The sequence below is a fragment of the Teleopsis dalmanni genome, chromosome 1 (genome assembly GCF_002237135.1).
Source record: "Teleopsis dalmanni isolate 2A chromosome 1, ASM223713v2, whole genome shotgun sequence".
Taxonomy (NCBI): domain Eukaryota; kingdom Metazoa; phylum Arthropoda; class Insecta; order Diptera; family Diopsidae; genus Teleopsis; species Teleopsis dalmanni.
In genome coordinates this window covers 101,379,336-101,393,238 of record NC_051846.1, presented here as the reverse complement: position 1 = coordinate 101,393,238, position 13,903 = coordinate 101,379,336, and positions in this window count along the sequence as shown.

Below are 13,903 nucleotides of genomic sequence, written 5' to 3'. Positions count from 1 at the left end.
TTAAAAAAATCATGAATTCTGAAATCGAACTTATTATTTTATATATGATCAATGCTATTTTGTTAGTGAAGTCAGCAATCAAACCAATAGCGAATATGTTGTATTTTGCTTGGACAAAATCATATAGAAAAAAACTCTAATATCAGAGCAAATGCACACATAGCTTCTAGTTCATGCGTATGTAAGTTTCTTGGTAAATTTTTTCTACTCTTCTTTTTATTGCACACTTACTAAGTATATATATGCATGGGTAGGTGAGACAATATTTTTGAATGTGATGCTTCGATTTTGTTTGTGTGCTTTTCTTTTTCTTAAAATATATGACTGCCTTTGTGTGCATGAAATGCACAAGTCTTCCAAATTATTTAAAATTTGATTTTTGCTGAAATTTTATACTGGCTTCATACTAATATATGATGTTTGCCTATGACATGATGCGAAAACACCAGAGTAGCGCAACCACAGTTGTTATTAGTGTAAATGCTTTTAATATCTTTGGCTGTCAAGATTCGGCTATGCCATACAGTAACAATAGTTTCATGAAGAATATTCATAAACACCATATTATACAATAATTGATTATTTTTTATATATTAAATTTTTATTATTATATTCTTATATCAAATACAATAGAATTATTAACTAAATTTTATTATTTGTGTGAGTCCAACCGTAAGAAAAGACCAGATTTGTGGAAAGCCAACAATTGGATTCTTCACCACGATAATGCTCCATCACACACGGCTCTTGTTGCACGCGATTTTTTGACCAAACACGGCACCACTGTCATTGCTCAGGCACCATATTCGCCAGATCTGGATCCGTGTGACTTTTTTCTGTTATGGAAACTCAAATTGCTCCTTCGTGGTAAGCGTTTTAAGTCGATTGAATCGGTAAAAGAGAATTCGCTGAAGGAACTAAAAGCCATACCTTCACGGGCCTACGAAAAGTGTGTGGAAGATTGGGTTAAGTATTGGCATATGTGTATCGCTTCAGAAGGAGCATATTTTGAAGGAGATAAAATATATTTGGAATAAAATTTAAATTTGTGTGTTTTATTTACAAAATCCGATTACTTTTTGAGCAGAAAGTAAGTTAACACACGCGTTTCCCAAATCCGGCCCTGTGCTTAGTTTTATTAACGGAGCAATCATACGATATTATTCGAACGCATGGTTGCTACCAAACGGGACATTCACTTATTTGTCTGGAAAAGTCCCGTTTGGCTTCGGTAGCTCCCAACTTCGCAAAAGTGCGCTCGGTCTCTCCTGCTTGATCTATCGAACAAGCAACATCAAATTACGGACAAAAATTAAAAATAATATTCAACTTATACAGAGTGGTGATATATAGAGTGGTGCTTCCGAAAGCACTGCAGTCCCAAGTAATAAATATGTTACACGAAGGTACTGGGGTGATGTCGTATAAAACAGATGGCAAGCCGATATGTGTATTGTCCGTCCATTGACAAAGCTATAAAACGTATTTATGATGATTGTTCAACTTGTCAACAAGATGCAAACTTTCCATATATTACGGAATTATCAATAATTACAATTGTAACTACAGTTGGAGCTGTGCAAAAATTTTATTTATAGAAGGTCTTCCGTGCACTATCGTGACAGACAACGGAACACAATTTACATGGGTTAGTGGTAAGACAACAAAAGTTATGAAAAAGGAACAACATATTGTCAAAGCGTTATATAAATATCATACAATATATAGAACTACTCCAAACTTAACATCTGAGAAATCGCCTACAGAGTATTTACATGGGCATCAACCGAGAACCATTCTATCGGCGTTATTCTTAAAAGCTATTGAGACGACAAAAACTCAACACAAAAACAAATTCTTACTTGAAAAGAAGGTGTTGGCTCGTAATTATTCGGGACCGTATAAATGAATCAAATTCAAGATACAGAAATTATTAGAAAATAAAATGTATTTCATTCAAACTAAAAATGTTTATATAAATGACAACAAAATCAAATACGTCGAAATTTATCGTCATCGACTTTAATTCAGCTCAGGGCAGATGATGTTGATTTAGATCTTGTTTGTCGGACACAAAAGGAAACAACAACCACCATTTGACTAGCCCGGAACAAAGTCAAAAGAAGACAGACGACATAGTGGGGACCGACGACACACGTGGGTCCACAGAGACTGATCAGTTGAAAGTTCAATTAAGACGGTCGGATAGAAAGAGAAGACAAACCTTTCATTTCGTTTCAGTATTATAAATTTGCTCAATTTGGACATAATAATGATCAATAAAATATGTAACAAATCATTTATCTAAATTTAATAAATAAATTTAATTTAATTTATTTTATTGTATTTATGTTGTCAAAGCCAATTTTCACTCTCATAGTGTTAATGACTTAACATAATTCTTAGCCTTGAACGGTGGGTTGAAATATCAACATTTATCAAAAACAACAGCAACATTTATATATCACACGAGCACACTTTGCTCGTCATATGAAACTACAGATAAGCCTTGCATTTGGAATGTGCAATATTTAATACAGAACATTATGAGGAATGCAAATTCTTTTGTGCAAGGTCGCATACTATAATTATTAAAATAATAATTATGTTTGCAAAGCAAACTCGTATATGAACTTAGTTCAACGTTGAAAGAAAATAAGTTTATAAGCATATACCAGGTTGCTTAGAAATTACGCAAGTTATATTTCCTTTTTGTTTATTTGTAAAATGCATTCAATTTCCATAAGAACTGTGACCGTTACCACAACTAAGCTGAGCGATATCTAATCGCTACTTTAACGCAGCTTAAGGTAAGGGCATTATCGTGGAAATTGTGTACACCTTCCAAAATTGTATAAAAACCAAAACTTTTAATAATAAAATTCAATTCAATCCCAGAATTCTTTGGAGTTTTAATTTGTTTTTAAATGCCGATTAAGACTCAAAGCAAATAGGGTAAGGTTCCTAGTTGCTCACAACACTAAATAAGGATATTATCCAAGAAGCAGTTTACCTGAAGTTGGTTCAAGTGCCAAATTCAGTATTCGCAATAGGAACTGGTTCACGTGCCGGATTCCTAATTATAAACAACACTGAATCGATTCAGGTATCGATTCAGATTCAATAACAAACGAGTTATTGCAGATTTTGGTGACCCTGACGTGATACCCCGTGAGGACCATGTCATCATCAATCCAATGAACCTGCTCAGAAAGGTGTTATCGTTTCATTTACAACCAAGGAAGTTATGGGAGAATTAATTGCCAAACAATCAGACTTAGGCAAACAAATCCAACAATTGATCACTAATTACAAAAAGGACTCAAAAGAGAAGAAGACATCTCCTCGCTACTACGAAGAACGTATTAGGCGACTCAACGAATTATGGGAACAATTTGATTTTAACGACACATAAATCAGGAATTTGCGTTTCAAATTTTACCAACAACTACTTTTAGGAAATCAAGGGATTGTTTGAAAAATATGAGCAGATTTTCGAAAACGAATTGTCCAACAAAATACCTCCAACACCTTCCTCAAAGGAGTCAGCAACAACAGCACCTCAACCAATGCCGTCACCGAGGGAAGGACAATATGGCGCGAGTATAGCATGAATGATACACAAACAAGGTGCAATTTGTGTATCACTGAAGCGACTCATAGCAGGCATCAATCGTCAAACAGGCGTTCAGATGAAATCATTTTACGAAGTGAATATGGCAAGAATCGAGAAGCTATGAAATGAAATTGTAGCCATTAATTTTGAAATTTGGGAGTACACCAATAATCCGACTACAGTGGGATATAAACTCGGCGAGTACTTCGAAAAAGAGTAGTTGGTTCAGTCAACTTTAATTTCGCTAGCTTCAATGAAGACAAATAATGAATAATCACAACAAGGAATCAGTAAACCAGACAGCGCCGGTATATCGCTGCCCAAGGTAACAATACCGAAATTCGACGGCGATTATTTGAAGTGGTGTCAATTCTATGATTTGTTCACTGAAATGATTCACAAGCAGCAGCATCCTAACGCTCAGAAAATGTGGTATCTCAAGGGTAGGTAATCTGGAGAAACAGAAGGTTTAATTCGGCATCTGTCTATAACCAGCGAGAATTAACGGCGTGGAATTTGCTACAAGAACGATATCACAACAATAGAATTATTGTAGCAATAATAATTCAGAGAATTTTAAAGCAACCAATCCTTCAGCAGCAGAAATAAGGACACTACATGATGTTACATTTGAAGAATTCAAATGAACTGATTTATGGTCGCCGCTGTTGCTTCTTAGTTTGCTCTTCAAACTAGACTCATCCAAGAAAAATTCAATCAATTAAGGAAAATATATCATTGCAAAACATTCTTGCAATCAACACCACAATGTCATATCAAAACAGTACAGAAACTTGAATTGAACTTGAACTGCCTACCTACAGGTTATAGGGTAGCAGAATGCAGAAGTAACCGCTGCAATAAGTGCAGCCGGAATCGCAATTCGTTATTGCACTTATTAGAGTCTTCCAAGACAACTAACATATCAATCAATGCCAAATTAGATTCATCGGTCGAGAAAGTCGGTCAGCAACCTTCTACTGTAATCACAGTATTATCACAAAAAAAGGATATGTTCTTCTCAGTACAGTTAACATCAAAATAGCTACGATGGATGGTGACTTCATTGAGTGCAGAGCAATACTCTGCAATACTTAATAACAGAAAAACTGACAAAGAAATTAAAATTGCAGCTACACTCATCGCCGTTATGGATAGAAGGTATTGGTAGGAGCAAAAGGGATGCGTATTCGAATTTACGAAGTATTCGAAGAATTCGAATATTCGATTAGTAAACGAAATCTTCGAAGTTGGAAATAAATTCGAAGTTTTTGTAAATTTTTGTTCTTGAAGACTTCGAAGTTTACGTGCAGTGAAAAACTACGAACACTTCGTAAGCAAAAGTTGAAGTAAGAGCACAAAATGCAAACAAACGTGTATCACACAAATTATTTGAGGGATGAAAGCATTTACTTTGTTTATACGGTTTTATGTTTTTTTTTTGGTATTTTATGCCGATTTATTTTATTTTATTTTATTTTATTACATATTATTAAATAAAAAATTTACCTTTTATGAGAAGTGCCTTAACATAATAATCAGAGGCCTGGAGGAACAAAATCCAGAGGATATAAAAGAATATCTTGAAGAGAAAGGGTTTAGCATCCTTGAGTGCCACTTCCCTAAGACGAGGCAGACAGTCGACAAACTTATTAAAATTCGTCTCCCTGCGGACCAAAAGGATATATACAACATTTCCAATGTTTGCCATCTAAAAGTGACTGTTGAAGCTCAGCGCCCGCTAAAAGGTCCCCCTTAGTGTCACAACTGCCAACAGTTTGGTCATGTTGCCACTAACTGTAAGGCTGCACCCAAATGTGTTAAGTGCGAGGGCACACATCATTACTCTCTATGTATGAAGCCTCGTGAAGATCCCCCGAAATGCTCAAGCTGCGGCGGTGATCATCCGGCAAATTATAGAGGATGCCCGTGTGCTCCGAAAAACATTTCAAAAAGAAAAGATAACACTGTGATACCACCTAACTCCTCAATAAAGCCATCAATGACGTATGCGGATGTTGCAGAAAAAACCTTTTCCCAAAAACTCCCCTCCTGACCACATCCACCGGCCGCCCAATTAGAAAAGTTAATGAACAACTTCCAGGAACAGCTGAACTCAATTATGAAGAATATGATGCAAGCCATGCAACAAAGCCTACTGCCAACTTTAACTTCACAATGAACACACCATCACATCGCTTGAAAGTTGTGACCTGGAATGCAAATTCCATAACAAACAAGAAACACGAGGTTACACAATTTCTTCATGATTTTGAAATAGACATTATGGTCCTGCAAGAAACTTTCCTTAAGCCCTCAATGCAGGAATTTTTCCCTAACTACATCATTCACAGATCAGACAGGGTCTCAAGAAGAGGAGGGGGCACTGCTATCCTTATTAGGAGAAACATCAAACATCATCTCAGAATTGATAATCTACAACCACTTGAAGATACTTCAGTGGAGGTAAAATGCCTAACGGGTAATATCATCTTAGGTGAAAACCTATCTGGGGGACCTAGCAACATAGATTAATAACAACTTACCCACATTCCTTGCTGGAGACTTGAATGGTTATCACAGAAACTGGGGAGATAGAAGTACGAATAGGGCCGGAAGGGAAATTGTCCAGTTCGTTAATGACTATATGCTCCAACTCCATACGCCTAAAAAGCCGACTCACTACGGCAGCGGAGCAGGCCATATAATAGACCTTGGTATGTCCAACATAGATTATACCGTGCTTGTGGAAGTTTTGGATGAGCTGGACTCTGATCATAAACCGGTTCTATTCATTCTTGAAAACTGTCCAATGAATATTATGACCCCTACATTCTCTAGCACCGACTGGAATGCTTTTAAGAATTTGGTAGACACCAGCTACATCAATAACCATCCAGAAACCTCAGAAGAATTGGATAACTGTATACAGAACCTGACACATATATTAAAACAGGCCTTGGATAGATGATCCACCCTCAAAGATAGAAAACCATGCAGTTATTTTAACTTACCGCAGCATATTAAAAACATGATTAGAAATCGAAATAGAGTCCAGAAATTTGCTCAAATAACGGGTGACCCAGAGAGCAGAAGGGAGACCAATCGCCTTTCAAATGAAATCAGGAAAAGGATCTATGCATTTGAAAATGTGAAATGGGGTGAATTTCTGATGGGTCTTGAAACGGGGAATAAAACCTTCTGGGCCATGAATAAGTACTTCAGGCTGAAGCGTAAACCAGTAATACCACCCATCCATGTAGTGACAGACTTGGTATATACAGATTTAGAAAAAGCTGAGGCCTCCGCGGATACCCTTCAACTTCAATTCCAGCCCAATGAAGACTTAGAATATGACTCAGAGGAAGAACAACGTATCTCCTAGGAGGCAAATAATATTTTGGATCAAGAGCCAAATGATAGTATTGCTCCATGCACTGTCGAAGAAATTATAGCAAGATTAAAGATAAGATCGGTACCTGGTCATGATATAATTAACAACAGATGCCTACGTAACCTGCCTGAGGATGTAATTCAGCTTATCACTAACATAATTAATTACATGCTCAAGCTAGGTAAATTTCCTAAGTTCTGGAAGCTGGCCACAGTCATTGTCTTCCCAAAACCGGATAAGAATCCACAATTCCCGCAGAACTGGCGCCCCATAAGCCTGCTATCAACCATAGGAAAGCTTGCCGAAAGGGTAATTCTTGGCAGATTAAATGATGTAGTGGCTTCACGCAATATACTCCCTGATGAACAATTTGGCTTTAGGAATGACCTGTCCACGGAGCTTCAACTGGCTAGAACGACCCAAATGATCCAGGCAGCTCTAAGTAGAAGAGAGTCAACTGGAATGATCATTTTTGATATTTCTAAAGCTGATAGTTGATGGTCTGATAGATGGTCTGATAGTTAAAATGTCTCATCTAGGTCTTCCAGGCAGACTAACTAAGATCATTGGCAGCTTTCTACGTGGGAGGTCCTTTCGCACGAAAATCAACAGCGCTCTCTCGTCAGTCCGATCTATAGAAGCAGGGGTTTCTCAGGGATCGCCACTTTCCCCCACTCTCTACAACATTTATACATCTGATATTCCATTGTTAGGTCCCTCGACTTTGGCGTTATATGCTGACGATACGTGTATGTTATACTCAGACAAATGTGCTCTCAACATAACAAACACACTTCAAGAGCATATAAACCTCATTCTGGAGTATTTTCAGAAATGGAAAATCAAAGTCAATAATGAAAAAACTAAGGCTCTGTTTATAACGCGTAAGTGGAGACAGAATCCGTCAAGAGTGAGAGTGGGTGATATGGTGATAAACTGGCTTAAACATGTTTTACTGAAAAGAATTAGCTGCGCCAAAATTCTTCATTACCTCCAACCGATATTTAGAAATGATGCTAAGAACAGGAAACTGATATATAACCAAATAATTTGTCCGTCACTTCTATATGGTTGTGTAGCGTTTAGCAAAGCTTCAAACACTACTATTCACCAGTTAGAAATTGCACAAAGCCAGGCTCTGAGAAGACTTTTCAAAGTTCCTTCGTACATTAGGATGAATGACATCCTCAGGGACCTCAAGATTGATCCCATTAAAAAATACATAAAGGATAGAGCCCTGAAATTATTTGCGAAATCTGACAGACTTACTAACACCGCGTTATCAAATCTTAGAATGGTTACAGGCTTCTCGGGGAGATATGCAGATCTGAGGTCAATTATTGCTTGGTATGATGAAGTGATAAACAATAATCCAGTCAAGGCGCAAAGAGGGGTTTTGTAGAAACCTCGCAGTTTATAGAGAGTAAAAGTGCTCAGGTGCACTGACTCAACTCAACTAGCCTCAACATATATAAAATACATGCATATGTAAAAATATGAAAATATTGATATTTATTTAATAATTTTTTAAAAATTCCAAATGATTGCAGATGTGCAGCACATAACATTAATCTAGCTGTGAAAAGTACATTGAAATCTCTAGAAATAACTGACGCCATTAATAAAGGCAAATGGTTAGTCATTTTCATCACTCTGTTAATGCTTCACGTGCATTGGAAATAACACAGAAACAGCACGGACTCTCCAAACGAAAACTGATTCAAAGCATTAGAACCAGATAGAATGCAGATTTCCAAATGATTGAACGATTAATCGATAATCGCACTGCCATTACTGCTGTAATTAGTGGCAGGTCCGTTACAACTTCAAACAAAGCACAACTCTTAGAAATGCGCGAAGAAGACTGGAGTCTTTTTGAAAAACTAATACCACTTCTGAAACCATTAGAAGTTGCGACAACTGTGCTGTCCAGTGGTGCTTCAGCAACAATGGTGCGTCCAATTATAAGAGCAATAATAGAAAATCATTTATAAAACGAAGGAAATGCATGATCAGATTTTTCCAACAAATTAGCAGAAGACTTAATAAAAAGATTTGGTCTTAATTCTACTATGGTGCTGATATCTCAAAAAGCATCATTCTTAGATCCGCGGCACAAGGACCTACCATCTAAAACTGTTCCACAAAGATGTGCCATCCGGGAAGACATTAAGTTAATTACTTAATGTCTTAGCCTTGAACGGAGAGTTGAGATATCAACATTTATCAAAAACAACAGCAAGATTTATATATCACACGAGCACACTTTGCTCGTCATATGAAACTACAGATAAGCCATGCATTTGACATGTGCAATATTTTAATACAGAACATTATGAGAAATGAAAATTCGTTTGTGGAAGGTCGCCTACTATAATAATAATTATGTTTGTAAAGCAAACTGGTATATGGACTTATGTCGAGGTTGAAAGAAAATAAGTTTATAAGCATATATGATAATGATCATTTATTGTAATGATTATTATAACTATTGCTCAATTGCATCAAAACAAATATTTGTTACGGGATATTGTTTTGATACAATTGTATCAAAACAAGTTACCGTTGTTTAATTTCTACAAGACAATATCCCGTAATGGATATTGCTTAATAGTTACCATTATTGTAAAGTTATGTTTTAGTTTAGTTTTAAATACGCCGCGCAAGCGACAATAATTAGTAAAAATACTATTAATAATAAGATTATAAAAAATACTGTTTTAAAGAACAAATAAATTAATATTAAAATTATTAAAAAATATTATTCAAAGAAATAATTTAATTTATACCAGGTTGCTTAGAAAATATGCAAGTAATATTTCCTTTTTGTTTATTCGTAAAATGCATACAATTTCCATAAGAACTGTGACCGTTCCCACGACTAAGCTGAGCGATATCTAATCGCTACTTTAACGCAGCTTAAGGTAAGGGCATTATCGTGGGAATTGTATGCATCTACACCTTGCCAAAATTGTATAAAAACCAAAACTTTTAATAATAAAATTCAATTCAATCCCAGAATTCTTTGGAATTTTAATTTGTTTTCAAGTGCCGATTAAGACTCAAAGCAAATAGGATAATGTTCCTAGTTGCTCACAACACTAAATAAGGATATTATCCAAGAAGCAGTTTACCTGAAGTTGGTTCAAGTACCAAATTCAGTATTCGCAATAGGAACTGGTTCAAGTGCCGGATTCCTAATTATAAACAACACTGAATCGATTCAGGTATCGTTTCAGATTCAATAACAAACGAGTTATTGAACAAAATTCAATGTGATCTATTTTTTAGTGGCTATGAAATTAGGTCCAAGGGAATGTTAGATATATAACACATAATTACTATTGAAGAATAGGCTATAGTTATTAAATTACTTGCATTTGACATATATAATATTCAAGATATTCATTCACACTTTGACTTCATATATAGTGTGTTTAGTGTAATTTGTTAATACAACATCGTCGTTGACGAAAAGGGTATATTATTTTTGGGTGGTCTATAGTGGAGACACATCATTTCCACAGAAAGATACAACACATCGGATGCGAGACCTATTAACGAGAAGGTTAATGAAATCCTCTTAGCGAAGTTGGTTGTATTGCTTGGTTTAATGGATTTAAATTAGACGTAGGAAGATTATTTCCATCATCATTTAGTGTAAATGTTGCCTTAAGAAATTTTGCGAATAAATCTGCTTTTTCTTCGTCACTTTTGGCCCATGATGTGCCATCTGCTTTAATAGGAGGATTATGTTTTATAGGATGTTTTACTGCTTTCACGGCTTTCCACAGCGAGTAATCTGTGCGTTTCTCATAGGAAAGGCTTCTAAGATTCTGTTGTATCTTATCATTTTTAACATTATTGATAAGTTTTCGTAGTTGTGCAGTTTTCCTATTTAATTCCGTTTTGTCAGTTGGTGATCGTGTTTGTTGCCATTTTTTACGCAATTTCCTTTTTTCCCATATTAGTTTATTTATTTCTTTTGGAAGAGTTGGTCTAATCTGGTATTTAGAGAACTGTGAAGTACTCATCCATGCTGATTTTTGAATCTGCTGTGTAAATAAAAGAACTTCGTTATCCACTTCAGTCGCTGAGTTTATATCAGAGCTAAGATTAAGAGTGTTTTCAAGATGCAACCTAAAGTAATCCCAGTCAGTAGATCTATTTATTAGGTAAGGATTCAGTTCATTTATGACTACACTTTTATTAATAGAGAGGTGCACAGGTAAATGATCAGAAGAGAGATCATATCCATTTTCTATTTGTAAGAGTTCTTTCGGTATTTTTTTAGTTATAAAAAAGTCAATCAGATCCGGTATTTTCGCTGGGTCAGTTGGCCAATATGTTGGGCTTCCAGTTGATAAGACATCACATCCTGTGGCTTGTATGGCTTTTAATAGTTCTCGGCCCTTAGTTGTAGTTAATAGCGAACCCCAATAAACATGTTTAGCGTTGAAATCGCCGCCAATAATGAATTTATTTTTAAATTTAGAAAGGAAGTTTATATATTGATCTGTACTAATAGAATGTCTTGGAGGACTGTAGACCGAAATAATTGATAATTTTTGATTTTGTATTTTTATTGTAACAGTTGTGGCTTGAAACTCGCTACAGCTGATATTTTCCTCTTCATAGTGACTGATGGTTTTCTTTATTATAATAGCACTTCCCCCTCGTGCATTGTTATTCGGGTGAGTAGTGTGGTAAGTTTCATAACCTCTAAATTTTATATGTGATTCCCTCGTAAAGTGCGTTTCTGCTATTAGACATATATCGATGGACTTTTTGTAAAGAATAGTCTGTAGTTCGTTTTGTTGATGTAGCAGCCCATTTGCGTTCCAGAGCATAACTTTTATTGAAGACTGCATTACATACGGTGTTTGGGAAGGGTCTGTTCTAGTTTACTTATCCGTTCATCTAAAACTTTATTAAATTTTTCCTGATTTTGTAGCAGTTGAAGTACCAACTGCAAAGTTGAAGAAATTTCTCCAGGGTTTTGAGCGTTATTATTTGATTTTAGTGCTTGGGCATATGAAGGTGTTTCATAATTTTGAGTTAGTTTAGAAACTGGCAAATTTTTTATATATTCAGTGGCAGCAGAGTTGGGTTTATCTGGCTTACTACTTTGGTTATCTTTCTGAACGGTTTTGTTTCGCATCTTTTGTAGCTCTTTAACTACAACACATCCGCGATAATTAGCTGGATGAGATTCGCCACAATTGCAGCATTTTGGTAAAGTTTCTGCTGGTTTTGTACAGCTTGTTGTTGGATGCTTTCCCGTACATTTGACACATCTTGCCATTTTTGAACAGTAGTTCCTTGTGTGACCAAAAGTTTGACAATTTTCACACTGAGGTATTTGGTTTGGTCTTTTTACTGCTTTAATGGAGACAATAGTAGCTAATATATTATTTATTCCGTAAACCTATTTAATGTCTTCAATAGACTCAAAGGTGAGCAGAAACATATCTAACGGCTCCTTTGTTTTCCAATTAAATTTCCGATCTGCACTTATGGCTTTGAGCCCTTGTCTCTGTAAGTCCTCGACAATAAGTTTAGGTTCACAGGAGTGATGCAGGTTTTTAACAATAACACGAATAGGTCTTGTTTGTTTATCTTCATATGAGTACCAATCTATCTTAGCATTAGACAGCAGCTTTGTTATGCTTCTGTAGTCATCTGCTTCCCTGGTATTGAGCTTATACTTCCCGTTATTTATAAGCTTGAATGAAAAATCAGTTTTCGCAGTGTTTTTAATGTCTTCGTAAATCTTTATGTAATCAGTAACTCCTGATATTATTATTGGAGGGGGAGAATGCACTTTGGAGCCTTTAGTATTTAATAGAATTTCCGGTTTCGGATTGGGATTTGTATTTTTATCATATGAAACATGAAGCTCTGGAGAAGATTCAGCTTTTCGTTTTTTATTCGGACGTTTTTGTTTCAATATCCAGTCAGTTTCTAATGCCAATTCTTCTTCATCAGTGTGGTACTGAACACTCGTGCTATCTAATTTTGCATCAACAGCATTCTTATCAGCTTCTTTATTTTGTGTTAGTGTACTATTCTTTTCTGCCTTTAGTTTTTGATTTTCTTTTTGAAGACTTTCACAACTGATTTCTAATAGATTTATTTTTTCTGTTAAAAATTTAATGTTATGTTTTAACTCAGATAACATGCTTATCTTGAGTCTGATCCAAAGGCCTTTCATTCCTACATGAAGGGGATGGAATATTCCTCATGGCATCTTGCATCCTTTTAGGCTGAGCTATTCGCTGATCATAGTTCAAAGCCTAAAATAAGGTTTATGTCGATGACAGATTTGAAAAATATCTGGTTGTTTAAGTCTGGTAGTTATCCTGTAACGCACAGTTTTCACGAAGTAAACCAAAATTACGAAAACAATTATAAATAATTGAAAAAATTGAACAAAATATAAGAGTGTCACAATATATTTACAGTTCGTTTATTTAGTTATTTAAAATTTTTTAGGTTTATAAATAAATAAAAATTTATTTTTATTTAAGTTTTTAAAGGTACTTATAACTTACACTGTGGCAACGCCACATTTGCAATTTCTTACTTTCGTTAAGAAAAGCATATGCTGTCTCTATCAGCTGTTGAGCAAATAAAATTTTATTTTTGTGTTTTTTTTGCTTTTGTTTAATTTGCAAATTAAAGTTTAATTTTTTAGAATAAAAAATTTTTAAATATACAAAACTGAACTTCACCTTTTAAAATCGGGCACCGTTTTGATAAATTTTATTTTATTTATGATCAACGGATCAAGTGTTTATAACTTTGAAATTTGAAATTTAACTTTTCGGATTAAAAACAATAGAAGTTGCGGAGCGATCACTTTTCGCGCGTGTTTTCACCCACGGTTAAAA